Raw genomic sequence first — 18555 nt, forward strand, 5'->3', positions numbered from 1 at the left:
CTGTCTCTAGGACAGAGCCCGTCTTGATCAGGCCCTACTTACATCTTCAGCTTTACCTTGTACCACTCTTCCCCTTGCTCATGCCCTAGCCTTACTGAGGTTCATTAATTTGCATTTTGTTCAGCTGACTCTTAACTCTGAGCGATCGCACACACTGTTCCTCTGCCTCTTTCGTCATCTCTCTTTGTCTAATTCCTGCTTAGCCTTCTGGTCTCAACCTAAGCTTCACTTCCTCAGATAGGCCTTCCTACAGGGTTGGTGTCCCGTGGTCTCTTCCACATCACCCTGTCATTATAGTGCTTCTGATGCGTTATATATTTCCTGTCTCCTCTCAAGATCCCTGAAGGCAGGAGCCATGTCCTTTTTGTTTGTGGGTGTATTCCATAGTACAGTGCTTGGCCTATGCTAGACAGGAAAATTTTGTTAAATGTTCATAAATAATTCAGTGAGGAGAAAAACCATCCTACATCCCAACATTTGTTAGGGTTTAGAGCTACATATGGTATTCCTGTATTGAGCTTTAAATGTTTCTTTTAATATAAATAAATGTGGACAATAATAAGACTGCTTCAACACATGCGCTTATTTTTCTATCCTCACACGTTCCCTTATTTTAAAATCTTTTAAAGTTTGTTTTTATTTTGTACTACAAACACCATTTTTTCCCCCAGGTGGATGCTTCTGAGTGTAAAATGCTACTTCACATCAGCACTTCTCCTTTCATTCGGTCTTCCAGTTACATTTGGAAGGCATTTCCATGGATAATTTTGTGAAGTTTGTCAACTCGAAGTTGAGTTTGGATTATGCAGCCTTCAGTTTGGTGCATCCTAAAAGATAATGCACCCCACTGGGCTATCTTCTTCTCTAGTACGCTAAGTAGAAAGCACGAGGAAGGCAGAAGGCTGTGGCTTATGTGGCTTAGCCTTCCGGCACCTTCATAGCCAGTCCCACAGGCTGCTGCACACATGGAGACTGCTCAGACGGAACCTGTTGATGGGTTAATGATCCCTTCCTTCCCAGTCACCGCTGGGCTGAAGTAGGCAATGCAGCTGAATCATCCCTGGCAGGGAAAAATGAATGCTCTGGAAAGACCTAAGTGGGCATACCCTGCTCACTAAGAAGCATTTTCTTCAAGTTTACTTAGGAAAGCTTTCTTATGGAAGGTAGTTGGTACCTAATGTGTTGGATTGTGTTATTCCTAAGTAAGAAAGATGTATTTTTTTTTTTTAATATGAGATAAAAACGAATTACTATTATACATTAGTTTTCCTTGCTTTACTAATATGACCACAGACTATTTGATAATGTAGTTTGGGGGAGCTTTTCTTCATTTTGTAGTGCATCTTGGATCAAAAAGATAATTAGAAAGATTTTACAGGGAAATATTCCTAATCTTGCAGTTACTGGGCCTTTCATACCGCTGGAAGATAGGATTTGTCAGAACTCTTTTTTCTGACCCAGCACAGATTAGATTTTTGTTTTTAAATTAGTTAGGATTATTTGCCTTCATGTTAAGTCTATATCAAGAATGTTAGGAAGATAGTTTATTTATAAAAGCCAATTTAATACAAAATTATAATCAACTAGAGTTAAATAATGGTTGTCCTTTGTGCAGTTTCAGGCAGACCCAGATACCACTCTTAGCAAAAAGGTAAATCTCTTGTTTCAAAGTGCCCCAGAGGAAGGCTATGCTGGACCCTTATGAAAAAGCCCTTTAGAATAAGCCATTCCATTCTTCCTCACCCTGCCAAATTCTTCTCCAGCAGTTGTCTATACCTAGAGAATCTGCAGGGCTCCTCTGAAGAGCTAGGGATTCCTAGTGTTGCATATTAGGCAAATTTACCACCATGCACCTTGGATTTCAAGCAAAAGTAATAAGAGGATATGACTGAAAGGAATTAACTTTGGGTCTCCCAAGTTAAATATATTTTAAATTCATGTTGGGGATAGGTCTGCTTCCTGGTTGCAATGTGATCTCTGATTCTTTTGGACTCTGATAATTTAATTTACTCAGTTCTTTTCCTGTATATAAGTTAAACTGTGAGAATTTATATTCATGAATTTTTATCATTTTATCTCTTATTTCCAGAGTCTGGCTCTCCCCCCCCCCCCTTTTCTTTATCTTTTAAAAAATAATGTAAGGTGTTTGTCTATTAGGGAGGTTGGCACAATGTCAGTTTTAAAGTATTCAAAAATGAGCTGTTTTTGTTTTATGTACATGCTCCGATGCTCTGAAAACATCAGCTAACACAAGAAAAATTAATTTAGGTCTTTAAAAAGTGAAAAGTTATTTTCTCACAAGTTAACAGATTCTGAGTTATATTCTTGGGTGGGATACGAAAATAAGAAAGTATAATATTAATCTCCCCATTTTGAGTATTTGTATACAAGGAAAACTTACCTCCTTACTGTTTTACAACTCCACTCCAACACTCCAGGAGGTGTATTACTGCTGCCATTTATAAAGTTGACTCTATTTATATGGGAAAATATATATCCAGAGTTAGACAGGGAACAGCAATCAGAACAGCTTCCCCATCTCACCCCTTCCTTTCGCTTGATTGTGGTATGAAGGGTTTGGGTAGCAGAAGCTGCCACTGCTATTCTGGACCCTGAGAGGGCCTTGCCTTCCTCTGTTCGTACAGAAAAGACTGCACCCTGGTCAGAGGCCCCAGGGCATGGTGGAAGAAACACAGACATTTGAAGCAAGATGGACTTGGGCTGAAATCCTTATTCTGCAATTTACTTGGTATTTAGTCTTAAGCAAACCGCCTTTTCTGATGCTTAGAGGGATTAATGAGTTTGAAATTGAGAGTGAGAAAAAGTATGACATTTTCTGTTTATTTAACTAAAGTTGTGCCTCTGTTTCAGAGCATAAAAGGGTAGGCACAGTCTTCAAAGGTCTCTTACTATTATTGACCTTCATATCAATTTATTAATGACATACACTAAGATTTATAAGAAAACATAATACCACACCCAGGTAGGTATCCTTGTAACACAAACAAAGAAAATATCAGAATTAGTTAAAGCTAGAAGAAGTTAAAAGTAACTTACCACTCTTTCTTAGAAGATGATAATGATTAAAGATTGGTTATATGGTAGATTTTAAACCCTAAGAGTTAAGATTATGGTCAATGGAACAAACAGATTATGTCAAGATGTGGAATAAGATTGTTTATGTACTCAGTTATTCTCTCATTTTTTATTCTGTGCAATTTGATTTCTAAATGCTGCTCTGTTGTCGTATAGTATGTTACAGTATCTGGCGTTTGAAATGTGTGGGTACTGTGAATCAAACTTCCAGGGATAAAAAAGAAACTGTTGCTATCATTATATGTACAATAGTTAAAAAATGTAAATTGTATGCATTACAGACATAAGAGACTTTAGAGAGAAGATTCAATTGAAACCATTGTACCCAGCATCTTAATGCCTTAAGTGCAAATACTGGCATAGATCCAGAAATTAAGGTCAGTTAACTACAATTGTTTCATCTTGCAAAATCCTTTTTCCACCAAGAAATCTTGGCAGCCATATTGATGACTTCTCATGAGAGAGGCAGATGGGACTATAATGAGGCCTGAAATCTACTTTTTAAACAAAGTTTCTAATTCCCTATTTTTTTTTTTTTTTTTTTTTTGTCAAGAGGAGCCAGGCCTAGAAATCAAGCATCCTGGTTTTTCCTCTGGTTTTCCATTCATGAGTCTAGTTACCCTTTGCTGTCTTTTACCTGCTCAGATGTTATAATTTGTAGTGATGGCATAAGTGGATGTAAAAGAAGTGAAAATTGGATATGATGTCGATGGCAGTTTATGGGCTTAGTTTCAAAGCCCATTTTTACCTGGAAAATAAATAAGAAGGGTTAACAGGCATGTTTCCAGTGACCAGTGGTTTATCTGTTCCTTCTGTTCCACCTTCAGTTAACACCGGAACCTCTAAAACTTCTGCCTGTGTCAGAATTCATTTTTTTTTCCCCTGAAGAGATCAAAGCTTTTATGGGCATTATTTATTGTAGCCTCACAATATTCTAGGGAGCTAAGTAGAGGTTCTGTGGCTCCATCTTTATTTTTAAAGCCAAGTGAAAAACAAATAAATCTCTTCCCTAAGGTTACAAAATGAGGCCTTGGTAGAGGCAGAAATAGACCCCTTAGTCAGAAACATCACCTAATTCTGGCCCTTACGTCTAAGATGCAGTAGATTGTTTGGCTTTTCTCTAAACAGGCCTTTGACACTTAGAGTGTGTGGAAAGTATGTGCTTCCGTCAAAGAGTTTTGCTTGTTTAGTAATTCTTTGCCTGTTAAAGTAATGACTAGAGCACTGAAGAAAATAGAAAAAACATCCAAGCCTTATTTCAGCCTCTGCATTTAGTACATGTGAGCTTTGGATAGAGAGTGCTTTTATTTCCTGGGATTACTTTTCTGTCTTTATACTTAGAATTTTTCTTCATGGAACTGCTGATATTGATAAATTTGGGGGAAATTATTATTTCGTTAAAACTTTATGTGTAAAAATTACGTTTGAAATCATGTATATTCCAATTGAAAGAGGATTTGGGGAGATAACTGCAAAATTCTACATTTCAAAATATAGGTTTAGTGCCTTTTATCCCTTTTACCTAAAAGTCATTGCAAAATTGGATTCTATTTTAAAATTGCCTCAATTCAGCAATTTATGTTACTATATATTAAAGTTTTTAATAAACTAAATTGTTTCCTTTATAATAAATATTCTGTGAAAATAATTTTCAACTATATTTTCATTTGACTGTGACTCAGTGGTTAATTTATCATTTTAATTGTTTTACTGCTTTTCTTTCTTTCTTTTTTTTTTTTTTTGCTGAATCCATAATGATACTTCTTTGCAATTTTGAATACAAGACAGGAATTGTTTTTCTTCTTTCCTTTTCTTTAAGGGCTGCTTCTCAAATTAACCTGCACGCCTAAACCTGTGTGATAATTCAGGAGCAACAGCAGAATCTTTTCCATACAATCATTGTGTAAAGCCAGGCTGGCTCCACCGTCCTCCTGCTCTCTTAAACATTGCAATTTTTGTAAACTCTTCCATGTGCCTCTAGCATCTCCGATTTGTGAACGAATCTCACTATATTTATCCCTATTGTGTATGTCTGCGTGTTTGTTTTGCAGTGTAATAATAACACTTGACGGTTATAAATTTTTCCATATGCTCCAGCTTGTAGAGATAAACAGTATGCGTGCTGTACATTTTCCTCAGCTTTGAAGACTTACTTTGGAAATAAACAATCCCACAGGACATTGTGGTCGGTTTTGGAGAGGCATGCACACAAGCATATTCTCCAGGAAAGAGGAGGTAGTTGAAATTTCACTCTGTTAATATTAACTGGTTAATTGAACTTTTTTAAGGGATTGAGAACTACTTAACTGCCTGCAGTTTTGCAAAGATTTACCAGGGCAATGCAGACTTGTTTTTGAAAGTCTTTAAAAGTGCGACTTAATACCATAAATGACCATTTTGTGGAATAAATTCTTTCATTCTCTCAGTGGTTTACTTTGGCTAAGAGGGATTTGTGAAATAGCTTTGGATTTCTTTGTAATTTCTCCTTTTACATTTTACATTATACAAATTAAAAAGTTGATATTGACATGTGATTATGGCATCTCAAGCATTTATATTGTGGTAGTTGTCTGTAGAATCTGTATGATTCATTTATAAGCAGCTATTTCTTTTAGTTTCGGTTCCCTTAGGAAATCAAGTCTTTTTGACCAGTTTTATCTGTAAAAATTGATGCAAATATCTTTATTTTCAGCTTGATGTCCTTTTTTACCAAATATCTATGGCCTGCATTTCTCTCCCCTAAGATGCAAAGCTGCTTTTGTTAGTTGATTTCCTAAAGGCTGTGGCGCATAGACGGTTCATAAGTTTTCTATTGGTAACTACAAACTAGTCTGCATAAAAATTACATATTACAGTATCTGAGGTTTTTTGTTGTTGTTGTCTCTTTAACACACAAAATTTATTACACGTCTCCAAAGATTTCTAAAGAAAACTCCAAAGTGATATGTAAATCGAGTGGTAGTAGCAACAATATGTGGGATGTGGTGTACGGCTAGTGTGTGCTAGAGCCAGCCCACACCAACTCCTGAGAAACAGCTATTAATTTTTCAGAAATTTTGTGAGCTGGTTATCATTAAAAATTCAACTGTATTTAAACTTACAATTAAATAAATAAAAATAAATACTCAAAACTCATCACTTCATAGTTACCTTTTTACTACATGTTTCTATTATCTATGCTCTTGACGTTATTTGTGTTTATTGTATCTGTAGTAGAAATGCTGTATCATGATGTATGCGCTGCACATCTCTTCCAGCTCTGTGCTCACTGACGTCACGTTGGTAACTTGAAGTCAGCCCTAGTACAAGTATTAACACCATGGAAATTGGCAAACGAAGCAAATCAGGACTGGACTTACTGTTTTGTTAATTGTCTAGACTTAAGAAAGTGATGGAGAAAATGTTAATGCACATTAAACTTAAAAGTGTGTCATGTCTATAGCCATTATATTATGAATAGTGCACACACACGCGCGCAAGCTTGAGAACATATTCTTCCAGTATTTGAAACTATTACCGATTCATCAAGAAGTGGTTCACATCGTGGACAAATGAATGAGTGAAGTTCTGACATATATCTGTGTTCACTTTCTTTTAACTTGAACAAAACTACCAACTAACTTTACAGCAGAATTGTAAGAATGATATATTGCTCCAAGTATCCTAGACATCAGATGCTAAATACATCAGGAAGTTTTTTATAGTTCTCTTTTGAAAACCATGCTCCTCACAAGCATGCTGTCCCTTTTCCAGCTCATACATGACTTCAAACTTCCTCTGTTCGCTCTAACGGTTGTTGTGAAAGAGTATAACAAATTCGTTTGTAAAGCATTCAGTCATCCATATCCATCCCTTTGACCACAGATTACCTTAGGATGGTGTTACAAAATGTTGGTGGGAAAAGAGAAACATCATAATACGGGATTTATGAAATCATAGCTTTTTTTCCCTTGGAGGCATAATTCTATTAGCTGACTGTTGGGAGGCAGTTTAGATTGGTTAATTTATATATTAAAGGGGGAAATGGCTTTATTCCATGGAATGTGTTTTCCTTAGCCTTCGGATAGTTTGGTGATCTATGAAAGCATAGTTATGCAATATGCGTAAGTAAGTGTGGTAAGAATATCATTTGGTTAAAGTGTGGATTCTAAGCCTTGAGTGACCAGAGGTTTTGAAATACATTCATAACTCTATCACACAACTTCCTTTCTTTCTCTCTCTCTCTCTCTCTCTCTCTCTCTCTCTCTCTCTCTCTCTCTCTCTCTCTTTCTCCAGATCAGGCATTTAATTAGGTTCTTCGTAATAAATTTAGAACACTAGTTTGTGAGGATAAACCCCATTTGTGAGAGCAAACACAGAGCAGAGGTAGCCCTGGAGCTGAGGAACAGCCTTGACTTTTGGCAGAATTTGCGAGTCCATGGCTTTCAGATCAGTTTTGCGCTGCTCTGTCATCTCGTATTTCTCTTTCTCTGTGTCGAAGATCTCACCCTCCTGGTGTCTGGGCTTACGCAGCTTCTTCTTCTTGAAGTAAGCATTGGTGAGATGTTTGGGGATTTTCACACCACTGACATCAATTTTGGTGGAGGTGGCGATGACAAATTTCTAATGTGTTCTACGCAGAGGAACTCGATGGAGGGACAGAGGTCCAGTCACAAGTAGCCACTGCTTAGCTGCTTCAGGAAAACCACCCTCTTGCCTCTGTGGTGCCCCTTGAGGATGACCAGAATGGTCCCAGGAGTGATGCTGGCCCAAAGTTTTCTCACCTGCTGACTGAAGGGTTTCTTGCTGCAGCTCAGAAGCTTTCGAGGAACATCTTCAGCAGGATTGTATCTAGGCATTTTGCGAAGTTTAATTGCTCGGGTGCCGCCATTCTTGTCGCCACCAACTGGCTTTGTGATAGTAGCAAGAACCTCCTCCTTCTTTTTCTTTTCAATCCTGGATTTAGCTGCTGAATACTTCCTTTTGTACATGACCTTTTGGGAATACATAGCTGATGGGGACTATCTGCTGATTCCTCTGACCAGGACAGGGTCTCGGCTGCATTGGGGCTTCCCCCTCTTAGGCGTTTTGGCCTTGAGGTTACCCTTCTGTACCTGCCACCAGCATCAGCCTGCTTGGCTTCATGTTTCCTCTTCGTGTCCGGCTTCTCAGCTTTTTCACCCGCCATCTTGCAAGATGGGAAAGAGCACACAACTGTTTCTTAAGGGATAATCTGGTCAAGACCCTGCCTTCAAGAAACTTAGTAACACTGCGTTAATTGATGTTTCCCAAACTTTAGTCAGTTGAGTATCACTCTCGTCATTTTTGTCATATCCATGTACCTCTTGTACGTTTATTTACTTAGTGTTAGGTTGGTGCAAAAGTAATTGCGGTTTAAATGGTTAAAAATAATTGCAAAAACCTAATAATTTTGAAAATTTACATTTTCTTTTAACCTTAGCTTTATCTTAAGTGGTAATACCCACGAAATCTTTAAGGTAATGTTTGTTTTCTTTTTCTAATACCTATTAAAATATTGCTTAACAATTACAAATTTAAAGTTTGTCTTTGTACGACCAATGGAATGTGTACTAGACTTCAGGAAATATTGTGCTAGTGATAATAATAACTAGGCATTAGGCTAAATAGTTTTATGTCTCCTGTCAAATCTGAGGTAAACATTAGTATCTCCATTTAATAAATGAGGAAAGTGAGAAATTGGAGCAGTTCTGTAACTTGTCATGTGGGAGACCCTGCTCTCTGCTCCATTTGTCGTGGGGGGCGGCCTGCGGGGTCTCAGCTCCCTCTCCCCACATAAGAACGCAGGATGTGGCTAGGCCAAAAAGGAACACCCACGGAGCCATAGGTAGGGGAGTCATATCACTATAGTCTCACTGGACGCTGGGCGAGACATATGCAGTAGTAGCCACACGATCCGCAGTCTGCCATTCACTTCTCTGCCTGCCAACCGACCAACTCACTCCCTCAGTCAACTCCCAACTTTCTCCCCAACCAGCGCAGCCCAGGCAGTTATAATCAGTGGCTAATTGGCTAACTGGTAACAGCTGATGGTCAATTAGCCACAGCTGACGGCCATATACTACCGAGTCAGCACCTTTCCACCTGAGGCCAAGAGCCTGGAAACTGCTCTCTGGGACTCTGTCCCCACACTTGTCCAGGGTCATGAGACAAGCCAGAATTTCCCTGACCAAGATCCACGCTAAGCCGTACTAACAGTATGGTGTATGGGCCTACAGTATTAGCATCACCTGGGCGTTTGTTGGACCTGCAAAAGCTCTGGCCTTCCTCCAGACCTAATTAATCAGAATATGCATTTTAACAAGATTCCCAGGTGATTCTCATGCACATTAAAGTCTGAGAAACCTTGATGTAGACTCCAGAGCTTTCTGCCTTCTATAAGAGCCGGTGGTTGACTTCTCCTTCTGCAGTGTTATTTGCTACAGGCCTTTCTGCTCAAGTACGTAAGAAACTTGGTATTGATGGGAAGATAGGAGATGATGCTTTCAATCATTTTGATTATTTTTCTCTCCTAAAGTCATTTTTTGTTTGCTTTCCATCTTTCCTTAATTGGTGTAAGAAGACTAGGTAGGCTGAGAGGTCAACATTTTCACTCTTTCTCTCCTGCTTCCTTTCCCAGCATCCACAGCTCATATTCTTGTCCTTTGGAATGGCCTTTGGTGGTCCTTTTCCTGCCTACCCCAAACCTACCTAGGCCCTGAGAACTGTCTAGAGAGCTACAACTAATTTTCAATTGTTCATGGATGATTTTAATGGTACGTATACCATCCTGACTCTTGGCTTCTTTCCTTCTCCCTCCGGCTCTCTGCCACTTAGCTGTTTTACTGCTTGCTTTCCTTTTACTAAGGTGTGCCCACCTTGGCATTCATGAGGCCTCTGCTTCCATTCTACCATGCATCTCCTGTTGCTGTGGCCCTCACAGTTGTGAGTGTAATACAAGCAGCAGCCTCAGGAGACGCCATAAAGACAATTTTCTGGAAATGGTCAAAGTATTGGGAATTTGAGGGTTGGATCTGGGAATATCAGGAATGGCTGTGACTGACGAGTGTAGCTGGCTATGAATTTTGAGGTCTTCCAGTGTATATCATTAACATTTCATCAGTGTATTGTCTTCGTGGTTTCTTCCTGGTGTTTCCCTGTGAATCCTATGCCTGGAGAAGTCTGCAGGGTTTCTAGACACCACACCCAGTTTGTACATTTACAGGTCCTCTTGGTATTTACATAGTTGTTTATTCACTCTCCAAAATGACTAGTTATTTGAGATGAGTAGAAGTTGGACATATTCATGAGACCAGGGCTTGCCTTCTTGCTCGTTGGTGTCCAGATACAGGTCCTAATAGTATTTCATTTTCTTAACTTTGAGTGGTGTTTAAGGGAAGTTGACTCATTTGAATTATTAAAATGTACTGAAAGAAAACTGTATTATTCATTACATTTTGTAAATCGAAAAACAAAGAGAAACAGTTGTTTCTTACCATAGTAATTTCAGACTGAAAGATTTTGTTTATCAGCCAACTGCAGACACACCTATCCCAACCCAGATTTTTTTAATGGTCTTTAGCTTTACAATCATTTAGAAAGAGGGTGTTTTTTTTCTCTCCTTTCTGCTACATATTTTTGTACACACCCTTCTTCCCTCCCTTTTGCCATACTTTTGTTTCTTTGAGAAAAGGAGAGTCCCTCTTAAGAGTGTAGAATAAACATTTCTTTGTGAAGTGTGACTTATTTATGCTTCAGGGGTTGTCAGTGTATACACAATAGAGAAGGTGATGGAGGCTCCTAGACATGCCAGGTCAGCACTTTGTGCGTGTTAAGGCCAAAGAGCACGTTGAGCAGGCTGAAAAAATTTTAACAAGTCAGAACATTTTACAATTTCCATATTTATCAAACATGTCAGGGGATGGGATCACAAAGCCTTCCAGGGATTAACTGCCTCTAGGACTTGAACTGTTTTATGAAGGTGGAGGAAGCCAAGTTCTCAACACCCCATGATTTGCTCTAATAACCACAAGAGTTAGAATGTAGGTGATCCTTGCTGAATGAAAGGTAATCCTCAGGCTAAACTGCTCCTTGAATGGAAAAAAAAAAAAAGAATCTTCTCTCAACAGATGAATTGTGTGTGAATCTCTCTGACAGAACCTTGGAGTTTGAGGTTTACTTATCTAGAGCTTCAGCGTTATTAATTCTTTGGTTGCTAGTTCTTGACTTTTGACACTTAAAGGCTCAGAATATGGAGCTGAAGTAGAAGATGTTCAGAAATATGCAGACACTCTGAACGGGCGAGGGGCATTGCCGTTCCGGGGCTTGGCAAAGCGGCCTAGAGTTCCTTATTATTTGTTTTCAAATGTTTGGGGTTTGGCAGATACTAAGATGGGTTTTGCCAAGCACTTTCCTTTGAATTTGAGTACAGGAATATCTTGGGTGGAATTTAATTGCTTTATTGATGATTCATTTGCATTTTACTGATCAGAATGCTGCTTTGGAAAAGATACTTGGTGACTGAGAAATATTAGGAGCTTTATAGTTTTTTCGTAAGAACTTTTCTTAGATGGGAATACAAATGGAATTCAAGCCCCAAATATTTTCAGTAAGATTTGGAACTTGGAATCTTTAAGTAGTAGTTTCCAAATTTGTCTGTATCACTTTTTCCACAAAAGCAAACCAGACTCTACTTCTCTGGCTTGATCTGCAAATCTTTAGAAAAGTTGCAGAGCTGACCTGCAACCTTGGGCCAACACTTAAATTGGAAATTAATGTTAAAAAAATGTTTTCAACAAGTAAGTAGAGAGAACAACCCTATTCTGGAGAAATGAGTTGGAATTAAAACAACAACAACAACCCAAGGAGACTAAGCATAGGGTAGATTTTTGGTTCTAAATCCAAATTACCAGGGATGACAAAACCCCTGAGAGGACTAAAGTTATATAAGGTGCCATGAGGTAGCTTTTCCATTACAGTTTGTAGAAAAGATTGTAAAAGAAGGAAGCATGCTGAGACTTTACAAATGAGGACTAAGCCATAAACTTTTTAAAGAACAGGGAAGGGACATGGTGAAATGTGGCACTGAACTTCTTATTACCCATCAGGTCACAACAAAGCACGATGATAAGAACAGGTTTCTTTTTGTCTCTTGTCAGCTCTCTATCTTTTGTAACCAGTCCAGAAAAACGCAGTGCCAGCAACTTGAATGACTACTCTCTGTTTCCTAGAGAAAACAGTGTGAATAAGCATCCAGCAGAAGGAAGAAACATTTTTAACAAATTGACTTGGATGTCTTCACATTCAAATTATTTTGAAACCAACTGGTAGGAAGTGTTGGGAAATTCTAGTTTTGAATTCTGCAAACCAGTAGAAGGAGGACAGAGTGATATAGACTCTTTTTATTTGCGTCAATTAGTGGGGTGCACGAGGTTATAAGCATTTCACTGGGCTAGTGTTCCTGGTTTTCTCCTCTCCCTTAATCCCTATGTTCTTTAAACTGTTTAAAATGCAAAATAAACAAGACAATCTGTTTTGAGTCCTTGACTCTGTCCTGGCATTGGTTTAGCTGGTGAGAGTATTAGGTGGTCTGTAGGGATCCACACTGGTGTAGGTCTAGAATGTTTCATTTGTGACAACTTTCCATGTAGTTCTTTAAGTAATTCTAAGTGTCCCTTACCGTATAAGAAGAAATTTGTGTTTTTCTTCTTAAACTTTGGTTCTGTTTACCTTAAAAGAGACAAGTTCTTCAAGATCACCTTTTCTTTCTTTTTTCTCTTGTCTTTCTCTACTCCCTTTCTTGTCCCTCTCTCTATCTCTTTCTCATTGGTTATAATCTAATTAGTGAGTATTTATTAATGACAAGTGGGGGTATTGTCACATTTTACTTCTTGCCCAACTGTAGTCTGTTGTGGCAGGCAGGATGTGTGAATTCGAGGGGAAAGGATTGATTCCATGAGTCCGATGCTGTTCCTTTTTAGACAATTGAAATGATTTGTTACATTGTTTAGGGCTTACCTTAGGTTTGGATAGTAGAGAATATAGGTAAACAAGAAGTATAAATTCTTGTTTTATACTTCTTATTTCCCTCAGTGCCTTTTACACAGTGGTGGGTGAATAAAAAAATTGTTACTGATTTTAATTCAGTTAATTTATGAGTATGAGGGAAGATAATTTAATGCTGTATCTTAATATGCAATCTAGGAATGGTGAACAATATTCTCTGTCTAAAATCCATTAAACTCACAGGAAACAAAAACCAATGAGGATCACATAAGTAAAATGTAACTTAATTTAGTTTTTGTAAGTTGTTATTTTTTTTAGAGAGAAGCATAAAATATTCTGTACATCTGCATTTTGAAACTTAATTGTCAGACCTTGTATATCTCAATATAACATTTTCTTTATCCATTCATCTCTTGATGGATACTTAGGCTTTTTCCATGTCGTGGCTATTGTTAATCATGCACCAAAGAACATGGGGGTACAAGTATCTCTCGAGACAGTGATTTCATCCTTTGGATGAATACCCAGAAGTGGAATTGCTGGATCATATGATAGTTCTATTTTGATTTTTCTGAGGAACCTCCATGCTGTTTTCCATAATGGCTGTACCAATTCACAATTCTACCAGCACTGCACATGGGTTCCTTGTTTTCTATATCCTTGCCTGTACTTGTTATCTCTTGTCTTTTAGACAATAGCCATTCTGACAGATGTGAGGTGATATCTCATTACGGTTTTGATTTGCATTTCCCTGAGGGTTAGTGATATTGAGCCGCTTTTCATGTACCTGTTGGTCATTTGTATGTCCTCTTTGGAAAATGTCTATTCAGGTCCTCTGCCCATTTTTTAATTGGATTATTTTTTTCTGTTGAGTTGTATGTGTTATTTATATATTTTGGATATTAACCCCTTAATCAGATATGTGATGTGCAAATATTTTTTCCTATTCAGTAGGTTGCCTGTTTTATTTTGTTGATTGTTTCTTTTGCTGTAGACTCAACTTTTTAGCGTATTTCTGATCTTTTTCCATGTAATTTAATACAATTGAAATTAAGTTGAATAAACACTGTCTTGGGCTGTATCGTTTTCCATGACCACTATTTTGTGTTCTCATTCTGAGTAATACAGTGTGCTTAGTACTGTGTTAAGCATTTTACAGTTATGTTCTCTCATCAACACTAGGTTGCTAAGTGTTATTATGCCTTGAGCTTGTGTTTTGGGAAGGTCTATATATGAGTCTGCTTCTTTAAATGGGCTTCACTCTATGGAAAGAACATGGATAACAGGAAAGAAAACTAGACATTTTTCATGTTTGAGCATGCTTGCTTGCCTGCCTGCCTGCCTTCTTTCTTTCTCTTTCTTTCTTTCTCTTTCTTTCTTTCTTTCTTTCTTTCTTTCTTTCTTTCTTTCTTTCTTTCTTTCTTTCCTTCCTTCCTTCCTTCCTTCCTTCCTTCCTTCCTTCCTTCCTTCCTTCCAACTCTCTCCTCTCTCCCTTCCCCTTCCCATTCCCGTCCCCCTCCCCTCCCCCTCCTCTCTCCTCTCCCCTCCCCTTCCCCCCTCCCCTCCCCTCCCCTCTCCTCTCTCTCCCTTCTTTTTTTTTTTGAGGTTTTATTTTAGAGAGATAAGGAATGTCTAGGCAAATTTTTGACAAGAATAAGGTGTCTCTGTGGCTGTCTAGTTTTCCCAACACCTTTTATTGAAGAGACTGTTCTTTTCCCATTGTATATACTTGGTTCCTTTGTTGTAAATTAACTATATATGCATGAGTTTGTTTCTGGTTTCTCTCTTCGGTTCCATTTATCTGTGTATCTGTTTTTTATACCAGTATCATACTATTTTGCTTACCAAAGCTTTGTAATATAGTATGAAATCAGGACGTATGATGCCTCCAGCTTTGTTATTCTTTCTCAAGATTGCTTTGGTTATTTGGGGTCTTTTGTGGTTTCATACAAATTTTAGGATTGTTCTATTTTTGTGAAAAATGCCATTGGAATTTTGATAGGGATTACACTGAATTTATAGATTGCTTTGGGTAGTATGGAAATTTTAATCATATTAATTTTTCCAATCTATGAGTACAGAATATTGTTATATTTATTTGTGTCATTTTCTATTTATATCTTATATCTTCATAAAAATATAAGTTACACACACATTTTCTGGATATTTATGTCTACTAGAATTGGGTTACAGTATTGTCATTTGCCAGTACATGCCACTAGCTGATATGATATTTCTTACATTCCAGGCCTCAAATACTCTTAAAAAATAATTTCATCCAGTATCTATTTTATAAAATTGAAAGTGTATATTTCAAGTTTATTGCAAATGAGGGTCATTCCAATTATCTTGAAATTTTTAATATTATAAAAGCTTTTCCTTTCTTCCTTTCTTTTCTCCTTTCCTTTCTCTATATTTCTCTTCAGAGTTTATTTACATTTTCCTTCTTCACTGAAATTTCCCTTTGTCTATAGTGTTATTACAAGTAATGACAATTGGCTTTGTTTTGGTTTGATATTGCTGCAGCAGAAGCATCTGAGATTCCTTCAAACTTCATTCTAACTTTGGCTCTGATTTTGTCACGTTTGAACAGATATATATTTTGAAGTAAGTATTCTCTCTCTCTCTCTCTCTCTCTCTCTCTCTCTCTCTCTCTCTCTCTCTCTCTCTCTCTCTTTAAATTGGGGAATATTGGGGAACAGTGTGTTTTTCCAGGACCCATCAGCTTCATGTGAAGTTGTTGTTTTTCAATCCAGTTGTGGGGGGCGCAGCTCCCAAGTCAAGTCGTCGTTTTCAATCTAGTTGGGGGGGGCGGGCGCAGCTCATCTCCAAGTCAAGTCGTACTTTTCAGTCTAGTTGTGGAGGGTGCAGCTCACCGGCCCATGTGGGACTCGAACCCGCAACCTTGGTGTAATGAGCACCACGCTCTAACCACTGAGCAAACCAGCCTCCCAGTAGGTATTGTATCTCAACTGACTATTTTGTAACATAGTACTAAGAAAAAAAGCTAAGAAAATATCAGGAAGATTTGATGTAAACCTGAATAAAGAAGAAATAAAATGAAGAAACAAATTGAAAGAAAATAAAATGAAAGAAATAAAAGATTAATAGATTTGTGTTAAAATATTAATATATACAATACATTTAAATACAAAAATTATAAAATCATAGAGTTAAAAGGCACACTTAAAACTTAGTTATCTAATTTTGTTTTGCTTAAAGATAATGTCTAATGCTGTGTATGATATGGGTAGTCTCATAAACCTCTGGTTGGGAGTATAAAATAATACAACTTTCCTGGAATGTAACTTGGTATCATAATATCAGGAGTTTTGAAATTGCCCATAAACTTTTTTTGGCCTTAAGATTGTATTAACAGAAAAATCTATCTTAAAAAATAATCATGCATGTGTATATTTATATGTAAAGATATTTACTGCAGTATTATTTATAATTAAAAATAGAAGATAATCCATGTATTCTATACTGATTAAGTATATTATTGTGTATTTATACAGTATGGTATTATGAAGTCATTAAAATATTTATAAAATTTTTAATAATGTTTTAAAATGCTTATGTTATATTGGCAAATTAAGATAGGAAAATAAACTGCATACAACATGATTTCACATATTTGAGAGAGAAGCGAGGAGATTTGAAAGACATATACCAATGGCGGTGAGTGATTTTTCTTTTATATTTGCTATATTAAATTTTTTTTTAGAGATCATGTGCAATTTTTATAATAAGAAAAGCTAATGGATATTATTTTCTAAAGAATGTTCTTTCCTTTTGACCTAATCCGATCAATCTGTTAACTTGTAGTATAAAGGAATACTCAGAAATACAAAAAGATTACTTACTAAGGCATTCATTGCCATACATATTCATAATAGTGAAATTTTGGAAACAACCTAATAGGAGAATTAAAGAGAATGATGGTTCCATTATAGGAAAGAATATTATGTTTGCAAAGAATATGTCATGGCATGAGGAAACATAACTAAGGAGAAAATTTACAAAATTGTACACATAGTTGAGATCTCAAACTATGTTAATGCACTAAAAAATACATAGGCGAGAATACGGAAAATTGTTAGTCTTTCCGCTGGCTAGGTAATATGATAAATAATTTTAAAAACTTTCCAATTTTCCATTATTCTGGAAAGAAATATATAGTGTCTTAATTAAGGGAAAACATTGAAAAACAGACTGATTAATAGAGTTTTGAGATCACGTTTGATGTGAAACATGACATTAATAATTTCAGATGATTAGTCCATCAAGCAGTGTCCTAAAAAGGGACCAAAACAGGAAAAACGGTAAAAGCATTACAGTAGACTGTTTTATAAAGGTTCATATATTTGGCAAAGCACACTCATTCACCAGACACTGGGAGAACGCCTTCTAAGTGCCTAGCCAAGGACTGCATACTCAGGGAATATCTGCACAGATGGCATCATCCCTGCCCTCAGGGATCTTAATATGTAGTAGGGAAGATAAGAAATGTTCGCGAAGAACTGATAAAGTTAACTTATTGAAGGTGACCTAAAATAATTATTAAGTATTCCTGAAGTTCAAAGGAAAAGGAAAAACATCACTCTGGGAGGATCAGACAGAACTATGGAAAGGGGGGCTGGCCCGGTGGCTCAGGCGGTTAGAGCTCCATGCTCCTAACTCTGAAGGCTGCCGGTTCGATTCCCACATGGGCCAGTGGGCTCTCAACCACAAGGTTGCCAGTTTAATTCCTCGAGTCCCACAAGGGATGATGGGTAGCGCCCCCTGCAACTAAAATTGAACATGGCACCTTGAGCTGAGCTGCCACTGAGCTCCTGGATGGCTCAGTTGGTTGGAGCGCATCCTCTCAACCACAAGGTTGCCGGTTCAACTCCTGCAAGGGATGGTGGGCTGTGCCCCCTGCAACTAGTAACGGCAACTGAACCAGGAGCTGAGCTGCGCCCTTCACAACTAAGACTGAAAGGACAGCAACTTGAAGCTGAATGGCACCCTCTACAACTAAGATTGAAAGTACAACAACTTGGCTTGGAAAAAAATCCTGGAAGTACACACTGTTCCCCAATCCAATTAAAAAAACAACAACAACAAACTATGGAAAGGGTTGCTTTTAGATGGGCTATTAGAGAATGGTCTGATTTCAAGTTAGAAATGGAAGGAAATGCATTCCAGGCAGAGTAGAGATATGACCAAAGAAACGAAGGTGAGAAAAATTTTTAGGTCAGTGAAAACTACCTTTTAAAAATAATTTTTTATAACACTTAAAATGTATAATTTTTGGTTTTAGTATATTTAAAGAGTTGTGTAACCATCACCAATATCTAATTTTAGAATATTTTTATCACCTCAAAAAGAAACCATGTACCCATTAGTAGTCACTTCGCATTTCTCCTACTCTCCAGACCATGGCTACCGCTAATCTATTTTCTGTCTGTATGA

The 18555-nt window shown here is 37.4% G+C and overlaps 1 protein-coding gene and 1 pseudogene across 13 annotated transcripts in view; one reads left to right on the forward strand and one right to left on the reverse strand.

Annotated features, from left to right (window-relative positions):
- Positions 1–18555, forward strand: part of RAD51B (RAD51 paralog B) — a 619726-nt gene that overhangs the window by 131033 nt on the left and 470138 nt on the right. The gene's annotated exons all lie outside the window — the stretch shown is intronic.
- LOC109448380 (large ribosomal subunit protein eL6 pseudogene) lies at positions 7376–8263 on the reverse strand (annotated as a pseudogene).

Source organism: Rhinolophus sinicus, chromosome 3, assembly GCF_057876585.1.
Source record: "Rhinolophus sinicus isolate RSI-liver-muscle chromosome 3, RSI-T2T, whole genome shotgun sequence".
Taxonomy (NCBI): domain Eukaryota; kingdom Metazoa; phylum Chordata; class Mammalia; order Chiroptera; family Rhinolophidae; genus Rhinolophus; species Rhinolophus sinicus.